General features: G+C 47.3%; 1 protein-coding gene across 5 annotated transcripts in view; it reads left to right on the top strand.

Moving 5' to 3' along the window:
• Positions 1 to 13,581, top strand: part of LOC119450539 (vesicular glutamate transporter 1) — a 223,390-nt gene that overhangs the window by 41,610 nt on the left and 168,199 nt on the right. The window lies entirely within an intron of this gene.

Below are 13,581 nucleotides of genomic sequence, written 5' to 3'. Positions count from 1 at the left end.
AGCATTTTCCTTCACTTACTACCACATCCGAACCCATTCCATTGGTTTTTGAGTGTTGATCTTTTTTCGCGGAGTCATTGTCATTTTTGCTGTGTCATGCTCATGACTGTGGCTTCTACTACCGCCCTTTAGTGTTTTCTTCACTTAGTACCCATGTCCGAATCAATTTCAGTGGTTTTTGAGTGTTATTTTCTTTTGTTGAGTCATTGTCATTTTTGCTGAGTCATGCTCAAGACTATGACTTCTGGCATCATCCTTTAATGTTTCCTTCACTTGGTACCCACGTCCGAACAGTTCCATTTAAGTGGTTTTCGAGTGTTAATGTTTTTTTCACTGGGTCATTGTGATTTTAGACGGTTGTTTTATGACCCACATGACACGCATGTCGTGACATTCATATCATGACCTATCATTTATGTTCGTCATACACTGTTGTCATACTACGCCAATTTGGGTAGGTACCTACCAAGCTAACGAAACGACCATGAGAGCACCAAGACGTAGGGAGCTGTTTCATGACCTACATGACACACATGTCATGATATTCATGTGTTGACCTATCATTTATGTTCGTCATACACTCTTATCATAATATGCCAATTTTGGTAAATACCAAGTTAACGATACGACCATGAGAGCACCAAGTCGTAGGTGGCTAGATAGATAGATAGATAGATAGATAGATAGATAGATAGATAGATAGATAGATAGATAGATAGATAGATAGATAGATAGATAGATAGATAGATAGATAGATAGATACTGTCAAAGTGGCAAATGTTCGCCAAGAAATGCTTCGCATTTAAAAGAAAACTACACTTCCGCGAGACGTACCATCAACGTAAAATCAAGCGCCAACCTTTTCGAAATTATTCCAATACCTTGTTCCGTTTCCAGCTCGTTTATGATACCAGTGAAACACGATCACTGTCGATCGCGATCGTGCTCAATTTGAGACAATCTGGATCCAGGCATCGCGATTGTAGGCTGACGACCATGTAGTTTCTGACAGTTGCAGATGATCAGCAGACAATAATATTTTCACCCACAATTACAAACAAAATAATATTCTTTTGAAAAAAAAAACGCAATTTTACAGCACAATTTGAACAGCATATTAGACAAATTTTACAAAGCTTTCGGACCCACTAACGACAGCTGGTGCGCTTGAGCTCACCCAAACTCCAATCGGGTCTTTGGATTGTGTAGCAGCGATCATTCTCGATCGCGATAAAAAAATTCGATCCGGCTTGGGCTCGATCGCGATCGAAAGGGGCCGTGTGACACCGGTATAAGATTAGCCTAATTGAGAATCCAATACATACGTTGGAATTTCTCCATGCAATGAAACCCGCTACAGAGCCGTGAACAAAATGTAATGTACTTATAAATAATGACTCGCAACAAGCGTTCTGATCAGCTACTTTCTGCTCGCGCTTCAATTTGCCCTGACGGTACGTGTCTGTCGATGGAACAAAGTTTCCTTGCATTCATTGCCTTCCCAACGCATAACGACCAAATGCTGCTTGCATGACAGCCTTAACCATTTCTTCTCTAGATCTACAAGGAAAAAAAGAGAAAAAAAAAGAAAAAGACCTACAAGAGAAAAAAAATTGAGTTGGGCAGGCCACGCAATGCTAGGATGGATAACGGGGGGGGGGACCATTAGAGTTATAGAATGGTTACGAATAAAAGGGAAGCGCAGTCGAGGACGGCAGAAAACTAGGTGGGGGGATGAAGTTAGGTAATTTGCAGACGCAAGGTGGAATCAGCTAGCGCAAGACAGGGGTAATTGGAGATCGCAGGGAGAGGTCTTCGTCCTGCAGTGGACATAAATATAGGCTTATGATGATGATGATGATGACTTGCGTCGTCCTCTTCCGTTCGATTTCCATTTTCATACTTCTCCTCTAGTCACTCTCCTGCGCCCCACGTCCAGTTGCAGGCCAGAATTAGATGTAGCAGGCAGGACTCTCGACTTTCTTCTGAACGTAGTCTATATCCCTCACTTCTCGATTTCCAGAGCTTAGCACCCACGCCGTGGTGGCTCAGTGATTGCTACGCTCTACTACTGAGAACGATTGCAGCGCGTTTGACACCCGTACACTGATGTGGCCGCAATTCCAGTGGGATCCGAATGCGAAAATATGCTCGTTTACGATATAGGTTAGTGAACACCAGTTTGTCAAAACAAATCTGGAATCCTCCGCTACGGCGTCGCAGGTAGGCTCCGTCGTGTTGGTTTGAGACGTCCCATGTAATCGATCAGTCGGTGGCCGGCTGTATTTACTCCCAAGAATTGCGAAGGTGCTAGCGATTCCTTTTGGCGGGAACGGCTTATTGTTGTAACTTCATTTTAAATAGTTCGTTAAGAGAACTGTAAGGAGTGAGTAAGAATGCAGCTACTATGTGGAAAGAAAGCAGTGTGAATGAATAAACGCAACCCAGCGAATGAGTCAACTAATGAAAAAAAAAAGAGGAGTTGTGCTGTGAACTAGAGGGTGGTTCACTATGCGGGCTACGTGTTAAATATTGGGCTATCCCGCTGCGTCAGTGGTGCGCTTTAATTGAAAGAACGCTTACTGGCGTCAGCACCAATCTGGGCTTCTCTGCGATTGTTTGAGAAAGTAGCGGTGGAAGGAAAAGAGGGAAGAACTGCGACAAAGGGGTTCGTCGAGAGGCCGGAACCGGAAGCGACGCTATGGGGAGAAGACGGGGAAGTGGGGACAAAAGGGTGAATGGGGAACGAACGTAGCCTTTTGCGGACTTCCGTTTCTCCCCAGTGCAATTGATGTAGTTTATTTATTTTTTTTCCTGCCAGCGCCCTCACTATCGCTAGTGAAGCCGATAAATATAATTGGAATGACATTTCCAGAGAATTGCGAACTTCATTCGGGAGATCTGCACTTTTTATGTTCCCTTTTCAAATGCTCGCGATCAGCTTCTTGCATCCGAGATGGAATAGATGCTGAGTAGGGGTGTATTATTTGTTTGAGCGCGTCGGTGGCTTTTGTATTTTTGGATTTTCATACTGAAGGGGATGACTAAGAAAGAAAATGATTCTTTTATGAAAAAAAAATGGTCACTGAAAACCGGGTACTTTTTCTTTTCGCAGTACATCGAGTGAACGCTTCTCTGTTCAATGCGCTTTGCTGCGATGTCCTAAGGACGAGGTGGAAAATAATACCGAGCATGCGTACGAAGCGTCGTGATGACCCTTGTCGAGAAGGAGTCGATGTGGCTGACAGGAACTTTGAGAAGGTTTGACCAACAAAAGTTTTTGATAGGTTTTGACGGGTTATAAATGGAACAAGAAGACACAGAATAAGGAGCCTCTATTCCCGAGTAAAATGATTAGGCAATATATCAGCTGTCATGAAGGACAGGGGAGCCATGACTTCCTTAAAGGTTAGGGACAGCAACTAAATCCACGCTGCGATTAAATCTGGATGACATTTCGCGTTATTTCATTTCTTCCTCTTTTTTTTTCTTTTATGCCCTCCTTTACGCAGTGGCGATTCAGCTTCGTCATACGAAGAGGCAGAAACAGTGGGATTATTCCAGGAGATTTAGCTTGTCGTGCGGAAAAGCTTTGCGTGTGAAAACCTGAGAATTGCACGTGCGTTGCATGCCGAAATACCCGGAACTCTTGTTTCGCTTACGCAGAACTTTGTACCTGGGGGCCTCACGGTCTTATTTCCGCATGCCCATTTGCGCCCTCTTACGGCATAGTCGAGCGCTACCGCAGCCAAGTCTGTCCCATACAGGTCAGAGCCATGTTTTTGTTAAGTGCGCGAAATGCTTATGATCCGGTCGCGGTAACGCTCCGAACTTCAAAATGCGCTCGCAAAGTTCCTTAGGGTAGTCGATCCCTATACCAGTGTTCTCTTGGTACGAAAGGATGCCCTCTTGATGGCCGACACTGAGCGACAATGTCTCGCGCGAGATGCACATAGATACCTCCCCGTACGTTTAGGGCGCGCAACGCAAGCGCATATAAATTTACCTTCAGCAGGGAGACGCGAGAAGGTTATCTGCGTATACTGCACATGCCCATTTCGATCCCGCAAGACCTCTACGTAGGCAGAGGTACCATTGGAGCGGCTATGTGCGCGAAACTATAACTATGTATTGAGGTTACAGAAGAAAGTATACGAGGCACTTGTCGAAAATGCGTAGCCGTAAAAAAAAAAAAAAAAAAAAAAAAAAAAAAAAAACTACGTTGCGCTTTGTCGGTTCCCCACTTGTTCCGGTTCTCCGGAGCATTTTCTTCCACCTCGGGACCGTGGTCGGACACAAAGTCGACAAGGAGTAACTGTGTTACTGCCTCTCTCTCTCTCTATCTGATGTACTCCACGACTTCTAACCAATCGCTAGAACGACACTGTTAAAGCAAGCGCGAGTTTGTTGGGCCACCCGTAAACCGCACGTAATGATAACCGGGGAACCGAGCCAAATGGGGACACAGCAACAGCGCAAAAAAGGAAGCCGTTGTCCCCCGCCTCAGTCACCTCTCTATACTCTCTCCCATCACTAGAGCACTCTCTGTCCCCGCGTGGTGGAACAACATTCGCGTCTCCCGAGAGAGCCTCCAACAACCCGCGCCGTGGTGGTGCTCGTCACGGAAAGTGGAGCGAAACAGTCGAGCGAAAGGGAGTGCGCGACGCAGAGGGAGATAGGGGAAGAAGATGGCAACAACGGCTTGTGCTGTGGCACACAAGCCATGGAGCTTCGCCAGAGGAACACGAAAGCATATACAAGTAAAGTGAAGGGAATGGCGTAGTGGCCTCGGCTGTTGCAGATGAGAGAAACGCCGAAAAAAAAAGAAAAGGGAACAGAAAGGAAAATACGGGACAGCGTGTTTCAGTAGAAGGAAGAAGGGGCCCCGAAGGAGGCCGCGCACACAGTGAGTCAAGTTTTGGGCCGCTGGCTGGCCGGCGGATGCGGCCCGGGCCGGAGACGGCGCCATTGATTTTTTCGCCGAGCGGAGCGGCACTGGAGGATGGCGGAGGGGGATAGAGGGGAAGGGAATGGTGCCGGGCTTTTCCCGTTTCGGGGAGCGCGTGTGTACTCCGTGTAGTCTCCCCTTTCCCTGGCGCCGCCGCCGTCTGCCGCTCGCGACGGACGGGCCGGGCTGCTGTGGTGGGCAGCGTCATCATTTGTCGGAAGCGAACGCCGGAGCCTGCCGGGATCGCATGAAGCTCGATGATACCGACGAAGTCAAAGAAACATGCGTTCGTTGGTTTTTAATATTCCCGTATTTGCGTCCTGAATGCTGTGGGACAACGTAGGAGTAGAGTATGGCAAATACGTCGTATTCTTCCGCGATGGTATAGACTTGATCAGCGCGCAGAAATATGACAACATTAGCAAAGCACAGAACAAGCGCGCTTATAGACACGTTGTAGACAGCGCTTGCCCCCGCACTTTCCTATTCTTATTTCAGTGTTTCTGCGCACAGATTAGCATGCATACTTTCCAACTCGTCCAATTCACAATATTTTTTATAATATATATAGGCATGTCATTCGTTTGTATAAAAAGGTGCGCAGAGCATGCACAAATATCTAACAATTATGCGGCCACCTGTGGTTGTCTGCTTTTTTCCAAGTAACTCTTGAGAACTATACAACGCATAATATACTTCGCCTTCAAAGGGACTACAAGCCACTAGACATAACAAAAAAGAACTTTTGTTTTGTTTTTGCCTTTGCGATGGCACCGCCGCCTCTTCTTTGTTACGTCGCGCTTTGGCATATTGTTTATAAAGAAACGTGTTGTACAACACTAAGCCTTATCATGGTGGGAAATACAAACTCATATCCATACTTGACTATGTACCCCGCTATTATACCCTGCGCTATGCTCTACTAGTGCCCATATACTTCGACGGACACCGCTCTACGACATGGTGTGGACATGTGCAAGAAGCACACCTATGCCACAACTCAATGGGAGGCAGGGCTGTCCAGCTCCGAGTCGACGTACCAGCTCGAGCTGGTCAACCAAGCGAGAAGGGCAACTAAGGCCGCTGGACTCCTGGGGAAGGGGCGGGGAGGGGAGGGGTTCTATAAATGTCCACCAATAGTGGACACGTCCATTTCGTCTGCTGCTACAATTCTGATTGGCTGGGATGCGGTACGCATTAGAAGGAGACAGGTGCCCCCAGCCAATAAGTACTTCAGTAGCAGACGAAATGGACATGTCCTCGAAGTGGTCACTTATAGAATACCCCCTCCCCCCTGGACTGAGAGAACCACGCACTGCAGAGCAGAGGAACTACCTAGGCTCCCGTGCTTCTCGGGATAGTCTATTCTCTCTCACACACACACTACGGTTTGCTACCCAACACCGGGGGAAGCGTAAAACAAAATCTCCCATTCTTGAAGACGTACACCACCTGGCCAAGTATGACGAGCTGGTCAGTGTAAGAGGGGCAGCCAGCAGCCTATATATTTCGTGACACTTTATTTTACCAAATCAGTTCTTCAAGAATACAACTGTACCAGGTTATCCCAGCATTCTATACTTTCAACAAACATTGGTAGAGCTGGTGGGCGTCGCTGAGGCCGATGGACTGTCTTCTAGAAATTGCTAACGGTCTTCGTGTCAACTTCAGCAGACTTGAGTGATGTAGTTGAAGGCTCCAGAAACAGCGAACGATTGCATTTGGAGATGCTTGCTGACCTTTTGTACTTCGCGCTGAGTTCACACATTTCTTGATGTATGAATTAATTGTTCGCATAGATGTGCTAAAGTTGCTCTTTTTTAGACTTACATTGTGCACTTTCATGTACTCCCACTCCACTCATTCTTTTTTTTTTTCTTTTTTTACGACTGACCTAAGAGTGGTGCTTGGTAACCCATGCTTTATTCGTTTCATTTAGACTTTGACAGGTATTCCTCAGACAAAACATGTCGCGGAAGTTTTCTCATTTTTAGTCAGCCAATATGTGAAATGTCAAATACCATTGACAGCGGGGTCACAATGTAGAATGTGACAGTCAATCCCGCTGTCTCCTCAGCGACAGAAGAAACTTGCTTTCTTTCCTCCCAAGTAAGATGATATTGCAGTAGTGGTCAAACGTCAAGCGCGTTGCCACGTTGTCAAAGATTTAAATTCGAGAAACTGCAGAAATCACTGTTAGATGAGGTGTAACTCTTCTTCTTTCTGGGGTTGTACGTGCCAAAACCAGTTCTGATTATGATGCATGCCGTAATGGAGGGCTCCGGATTAACTTTAAGATGGTGGGACGATTACGGCATGATGACAATCGGATGACGAAGCTGTAATAACGATGATGGCATGACAGCCACGGTTTGACAGCGGATGCGCGACTATGACTGTCTAATGTCATCGCGATACGACGATGGCATGGCATGATTGAAGGTCGATTGAATCACGATTGAATGGCGACCGACAGCATGATTACCACGAATGACGGAAAAGGGAATGACGTCAATGGAACGAAGAATGTGGTATGACGGCAATGGGGCGATGCTATTGGAGTGACGCCGATGGTAAAACGACGACATTACGACCACGTCACGATTACAGTAACATGACGACGACTGTGTCACGGCGATGGTGTGAACACGACGGCATGACGACAGTGAGAGGACGAAGTTAGAATGACTATGATAGAAACACCGTGACGGCATCCCGACCACGAGCACGTAACTAACGCCTCAAGCTATGGCACAACTTGGGCCACTGGGTCGGCGTATGATGATGATAGATAGATAGATAGATAGATAGATAGATAGATAGATAGATAGATAGATAGATAGATAGATAGATAGATAGATAGATAGATAGATAGATAGATAGATAGATAGATAGATAGATAGATAGATAGATAGATAGATAGATAGATAGATGAAAATATATACTCTAAACTCCTGAAGTAGACAAAGAATGCCAAATGCACTAAAAAACTGAAGAGGCAATATTTACAGCATCGTAATCGGGGGTCAGGGATAACACGAACAGCACTGTCAATTCAGCAAGCATGATTGATGAAAAGTGGCGCTAAGAGATATTTATTTCACTCAACACGCAAGAAGGTAAGGATACAAGCTATGGTTTATTATACTTTGAAGTGGCTACATTTGTAGTAGATAATGAATAATTAATTAATTTTGGGGGCCTTACGTGTCAAAACCACGATCTGCTTAAGGCGCACACAGTCCTGGGGGACGCCGGACTAATTTCTAACACCTGGGATTCCTTAACGCGACCCTGGATGTAGCCACACGAGTGTTTTTGCATTTAGTCCCCATTGAAGTGCGTCCGCCGCCGCAGAGATCGAACCCTCGACGTCGAGATCAGCAGCGCAACGACATAACCACTAAGCTACCGCGGCAAGTGTGTGGCCGATATGGAACATTAAAAATGCAACGGAGTGCAACGCAGGTGAGAGACGAAGAGCTATAACTCGTTCGTAACTAAGGAAGCGCCGCCTTGCACACAGGCGAGTTCTCACCTACAGATATTCACGCTAACATGTGCGCACGCAAGGCCGAATGACCGGTGTCTGTACGTATTGTTAAACCTTCTAAGCTTAGGCATGTAAAAGAAAGTATACCATTATCACACCCTCTTCCTTGTCAGGCTCGACAGGATGATGCAGGTAACGCAAAAAAAAAAAAAAAGAAAGAAGTATGAGTAAGCTTTGCCTGTGCGACAAAGAATGGTCACACGAGCAAAGAAATCGCGTTGCAGCAGCTTCGACTCGAACACAATGGCAGACGAGTATTGTCTTGTTTCTTTATTTATTCTTACCCTGGCAGCGTTCCCTTTTTGTTTTCCGTTCTATAGTCAGGTCTGATCATTCCGCTATACTTTCTGGCTCGACTGCTGTGCCTGAAACACTAGCCAGGAACGCGTCCTGGCCAAGCTTGGAAGAGGGGGTGGGGGAGTCTCCTTTATTTACCCCGGAAAGCAACAGTGTTGGGAGTATAGATAGACTGAAAGGGGGATCCTTCTCTCCATTCTCAACGTCTGGCTCCTCTCTCCTTCTTAGCCGATCGATGGGTGAAAGAAAGAGAGGCCTATACGGGGTGAGCTCTGTTTTTGTTTACCGTCGTCGTCTGGCAACTCCGCTATTAGCGTGCGCGCCCTCCGCTCGCCGAGATATATCGCCTACTGAAAATAAAAGCCCCCGTGCACACGTTCTGTGTGTACGTATGCATATAGCGGGCCGAATACCGAATAAGAGTGCTCGCTTATTCAGCTTCCGCAAAGGGCATGACAGCACCATTTCCATCTGGCATTTCATCAATGAGATGCACTGGCTCACAAAGTAAGGCGAAACTCCTTCTATTAAGCTTCTTTTTTCCCGAACGATGAATAGAAGTAGGGTATCGGAGAAAATAAGATAATTAAAAGAAGTGTGCCTTCAAATGTGTTGTCGTGAGGAAGTGCGCTGTGGAAAAGAAAAATGTGTTGTAGACAACAGATGAATAGATTTTATCAACACGAAGCAACGAGGGTGTGTGATAGAGATTGACAACGCGCAGGCTTTAGATTGACACAGCGCTCCTGTAGACTCCTCTCAGCGTCCACACTTAACAGCTCGGGTGAAACTTGCAGTCAAGCAGGTAACTGCAGCACGCGAAGACTGAACCTTCGTCCCACCATGGACGCAGATGCGACGATGCCTTTGAGGCACTTCAAAGGTCCGGCGGCCGAATATCAATCAATCAATCAATCAATCAATCAATCAATCTCGATTTTTCTGTTTCGGACTTGCGTGTTAAAGCGAATAGCCCGGCCTACTAAAGTGCATGATGTTGCGCGAGAACTTTGGGGTGTCTGAAGTGTTGGGTGCTCTGGTGGTGGAGTGCTCGGGAAGGACAGCACTACGCGTGTTGAGCACAGCCCTGAGCACGTTCTGGCGGGTTCGTAGAGGTTTCCTACGTGACCTGTAGTGTGTGTGTGTGTGCGTGCGTGTCATCGTTGTCGCTTTTGGGGTTTGTTCTTTTTTTAAATTAAAGAGAAGATTATAGTAAGAAGAGAGGGTTACTGTGCTCTGTTGACGAAGTTGAGGCAGAACAAAAAAAAAAAAAAAAGGCTGAGGAAAGGTGTCACCATGTTGCATGAAAGTGCCTTGTCACACGCTGCAAGTGAAACAATGGCAGGACTGACCTTCCTAAGCTTTCAACTGATTCCCCAGTCCACGCTATTCACCCGAGCCGGATTTTCCTCTTCTGGTTACCTTCTCTGCATTCCCCTTTATCCATGAGGTTTGATTATCGATCTCCCATCGCAACGAATATTTGGTTCAATGACACCTGAAACAACGCGTCTAAAAGTGTCGTTTAATTTACTAATGCTCCTAACCATGCAGTCAGCATGAACGGCAGATGATTGCCGTAGGCCCAGTGATTTCCTTGCGCGCTGCAGTGTCTATATGCGACGTATAACCTAAAATTTCGAAGCAGCTGTGGAATTAAACGTGAACAACAACATCAAAAAAGAAAAAGAAAAAAATTAGGGGCAGCTTCACACTAGTGGTGCGAAGACTGGGCAAACAGCGAAGGTGGCCATCCCACCTATAGCTTTATCTCGGTTCGGCCAAGTTGTTGCGAGGTTATGCTTCGAGACTCGGTCACGTTTTGCGCAAGATCACCCCGGAATCATCGACAGCCCAAGGAGCAACGAACACTCGGTCACTGAAGTATCTGGACGCTTCTGGACGCTTTTGCTCGGTTTGGCGGGCTTGTAACTCCGGATTTTCTGCGAATCGCCGACGTTTCGCCGCCGCTTCTGCGGCGCGATACTCGGGATTGGACCGAAGTCGTCTCACTCGCTCTCGAGTAGCAGCGCGGCGGCTTTCGCGCCGTGCTTCCTCTTCTTCGGGAGTGACGCTCTTCTTCTGCCGCCACATATTCGCGGCGATGTGGTCGGCGCGGAGACGGCGGGGCTTTTGTATCTATATATCCCGTGGGTCGGCGCAGTGACGTCACGGCTTAGCTCCGTGTCTGCGCAGCTACGGCAACCACTCCGCACGGCGAGGTGACGTCATGGCTAGGCAAAGCTAAGGCGAAGTGATGCGGCGTGCGTGATGACGTCATGGCTCACGCAGCTGTGGTGAGGCTCGACGCGGTCGGCGCAGCTGGGGCGAAGCGTTGCTATAGGCGACGCATAGGTGACGTCATAGCCAAGCGGATGTTTTGCGGCGTACTATCGACGGACCATCCTCGAGCTTAAACAGCTTCGCTAGTTCGCAGGGGTATGTGCCATTGCGTTTTGACCCTTTCTGCACTACCACCAGGATCGGCCCACATTTCGGTGTTGCACCTGACAGCAAACGCCCAGGCTAAACAGCTTGGCTGTTAAACTTTGGAGGACGTTTAAGCTTCGCCTTTAAGAGTGGAACGCGATAGCAGTCAAAGATGCCTGAATGCTTGTCAGGCTTCCCAGCAACTGCAGCTTTTTTTCTATACCTTCACCTCTGCACGCACCATGCCTACATGCAACGCGTTGCATGTAGGCTCCCTAGGGTGCCGAGGGGGCGAGCGCCATCTGTATGGTGTTTTTGCAAGTAACCTACCCGGGCGCGCCTCTGTATGAATGGTAGAATTGCTGGAAAAGTGGTTTCGGTTTGAGTTTCCTCATAACATAATTATGTTTTCTCGTATATTCAAATTACAATGCGACGCTATCATGTCTGTAGGTTGTGGTTAAGTCGTACTTTACTATTTTCCTGACGGATCTTACTTTGATAAATTAAATTAGTTCGCTAACGCCTCTGCGCCTCACGGAGGGCCTGCGTAGTCGGGGTGGTTCGCGATGATTTTATCAGCCGCGGATGCCAACGTCGGATTTTCTGCGACGCGGGGCCCTTAACGCTGTCGCGTTAAAAGAATAATGTAACCACAGCAACGACAAAAAAAAAAAGACGGAAATGTGAGAGACGCGTCATTGAGTCACGAGGCGGGTAAATAAAGCGCGAACTAGGAGAATGAGGAGGAGGAAAGGGGGGGGGGGGGTCGTCGACAAACCCATCGCGAACGACAAGTGAGATGTCGCGGCGCTGTCTTGTCGGGAATGCGAGGAAATATCTGCTCCGGGGCGCGCGGACATGCTGTACGAGCATGCCCGCCCCCATTCCATTTTCTACCCCAGCTCTTCCCCCTCCGATGCCTCCCCTTCAATCCCGTCTGCGATGGCGACGGCGACACACGCAGAAAGGGAAAAGGGAGGGAAAAGGGGGAAGGCCGAGAAATATGCGGAGAATGAAGCCGCAGAGGAGCCGCCGCCGCGCTCCCTTTTGATGTCGTCGGCGCCAGCCAGCACCGATCCGGCTCTGAATCAGCGACGCATCGTCGACACGCCGCTTTTTTCCTTTTTCTAGCGGGGCTTCTTCCTCTGAGCATGTCTACCACATCGAGTTTCCGCCTGCTACATTTCTTTACTACCTCTGCCTGCGTATCGGATCGAGCAGGTTCGATTTATATAACCTTCGCGAATGCCACGTTTGTTCGGCGACAGCTCCTGGCTTGCACTTCGGCAGGAGTGTTGCCGTCATTTATGTGTATGTATATTTGTTCATCTTCCATTGCTACAGACTTGATCTCGGCCGCTTCTGACTCACGATTTTCTCGAGCGGTGATTGCGTTTTTCGGTGTACCTTACCTCAATAGTCCCGAGTCTTACTGGTACACTAGACAGTATCTCTTTGTTTCTTTCTTCTTTTTTCCCTTTCCTTGACGTGTTATATAGTGCTTCGTTACTTATGGAATGGGTGTAGCAACATCGGTGTCCCAAACCCATGAGCGGTGTTGGTCTATATTGACATTCAGCAAGTACACTTAACGCGAGGCTGACAACGTTGGCAACAGCATGACAAAAGGCGGAGGCGCGTACTATGCACCGCAAATCGTTGTCGGAACATAAAATGGCGCGGGTGATTCGTAAGAAGTGGATTTAAAGATATAATCAATAATTCGCTCATTAGTATTCGGCGCGCAGTGCGCTTGCAAAGGCACTGCACTGCAGTCATTGCTGAAATGCTAACTGCTGCTGTGAACAACTTACAGTCACGTGACAGTCCACGCATCGTGTGATGAAAAAAAAAAAAGCACACAATTTTTTTTCTTAATTAAACCACGTGCGCGTTTCTACGGGTGATTATCTCCTTTTTGGTTGATCAAATACTCTCTCCATATCTTGGCTGCCAAGAGTTGCTCGAATAAAGTTCGTTAAAACGCGAACGACCCCGAATAAACATTAACCACGAACGTCCATTTTGCGCAATCAATGTATAAGACGTTTTGGTTTTCAGACTCGGCCATAAAATCGCTTCCTGCATGGTACACCTACAGACAGGGACTCATATTAAGTTTTGAAACAGCTACAGCGGCAAATATGTGATTAACGTTGTTGTATCTCAATCATGAGATGGCGATTCGTGATAGGCCAACAGCTGTGGTGTAATGCGGACGTGAACGCTTGCTAAGGAAGCTCAGAAATGAATCCAGTGTTCACTTAATACCACCGCACGCCACGAAAGAAAATGTAACACGTCATTGTATTGTGATTTACTTGATGAAGTATGCAGGACGACCGCAACG

Source organism: Dermacentor silvarum, chromosome 4, assembly GCF_013339745.2.
Source record: "Dermacentor silvarum isolate Dsil-2018 chromosome 4, BIME_Dsil_1.4, whole genome shotgun sequence".
Taxonomy (NCBI): Eukaryota; Metazoa; Arthropoda; class Arachnida; order Ixodida; family Ixodidae; genus Dermacentor; species Dermacentor silvarum.
This window is presented reverse-complemented; position numbering and strand designations above follow the sequence as displayed.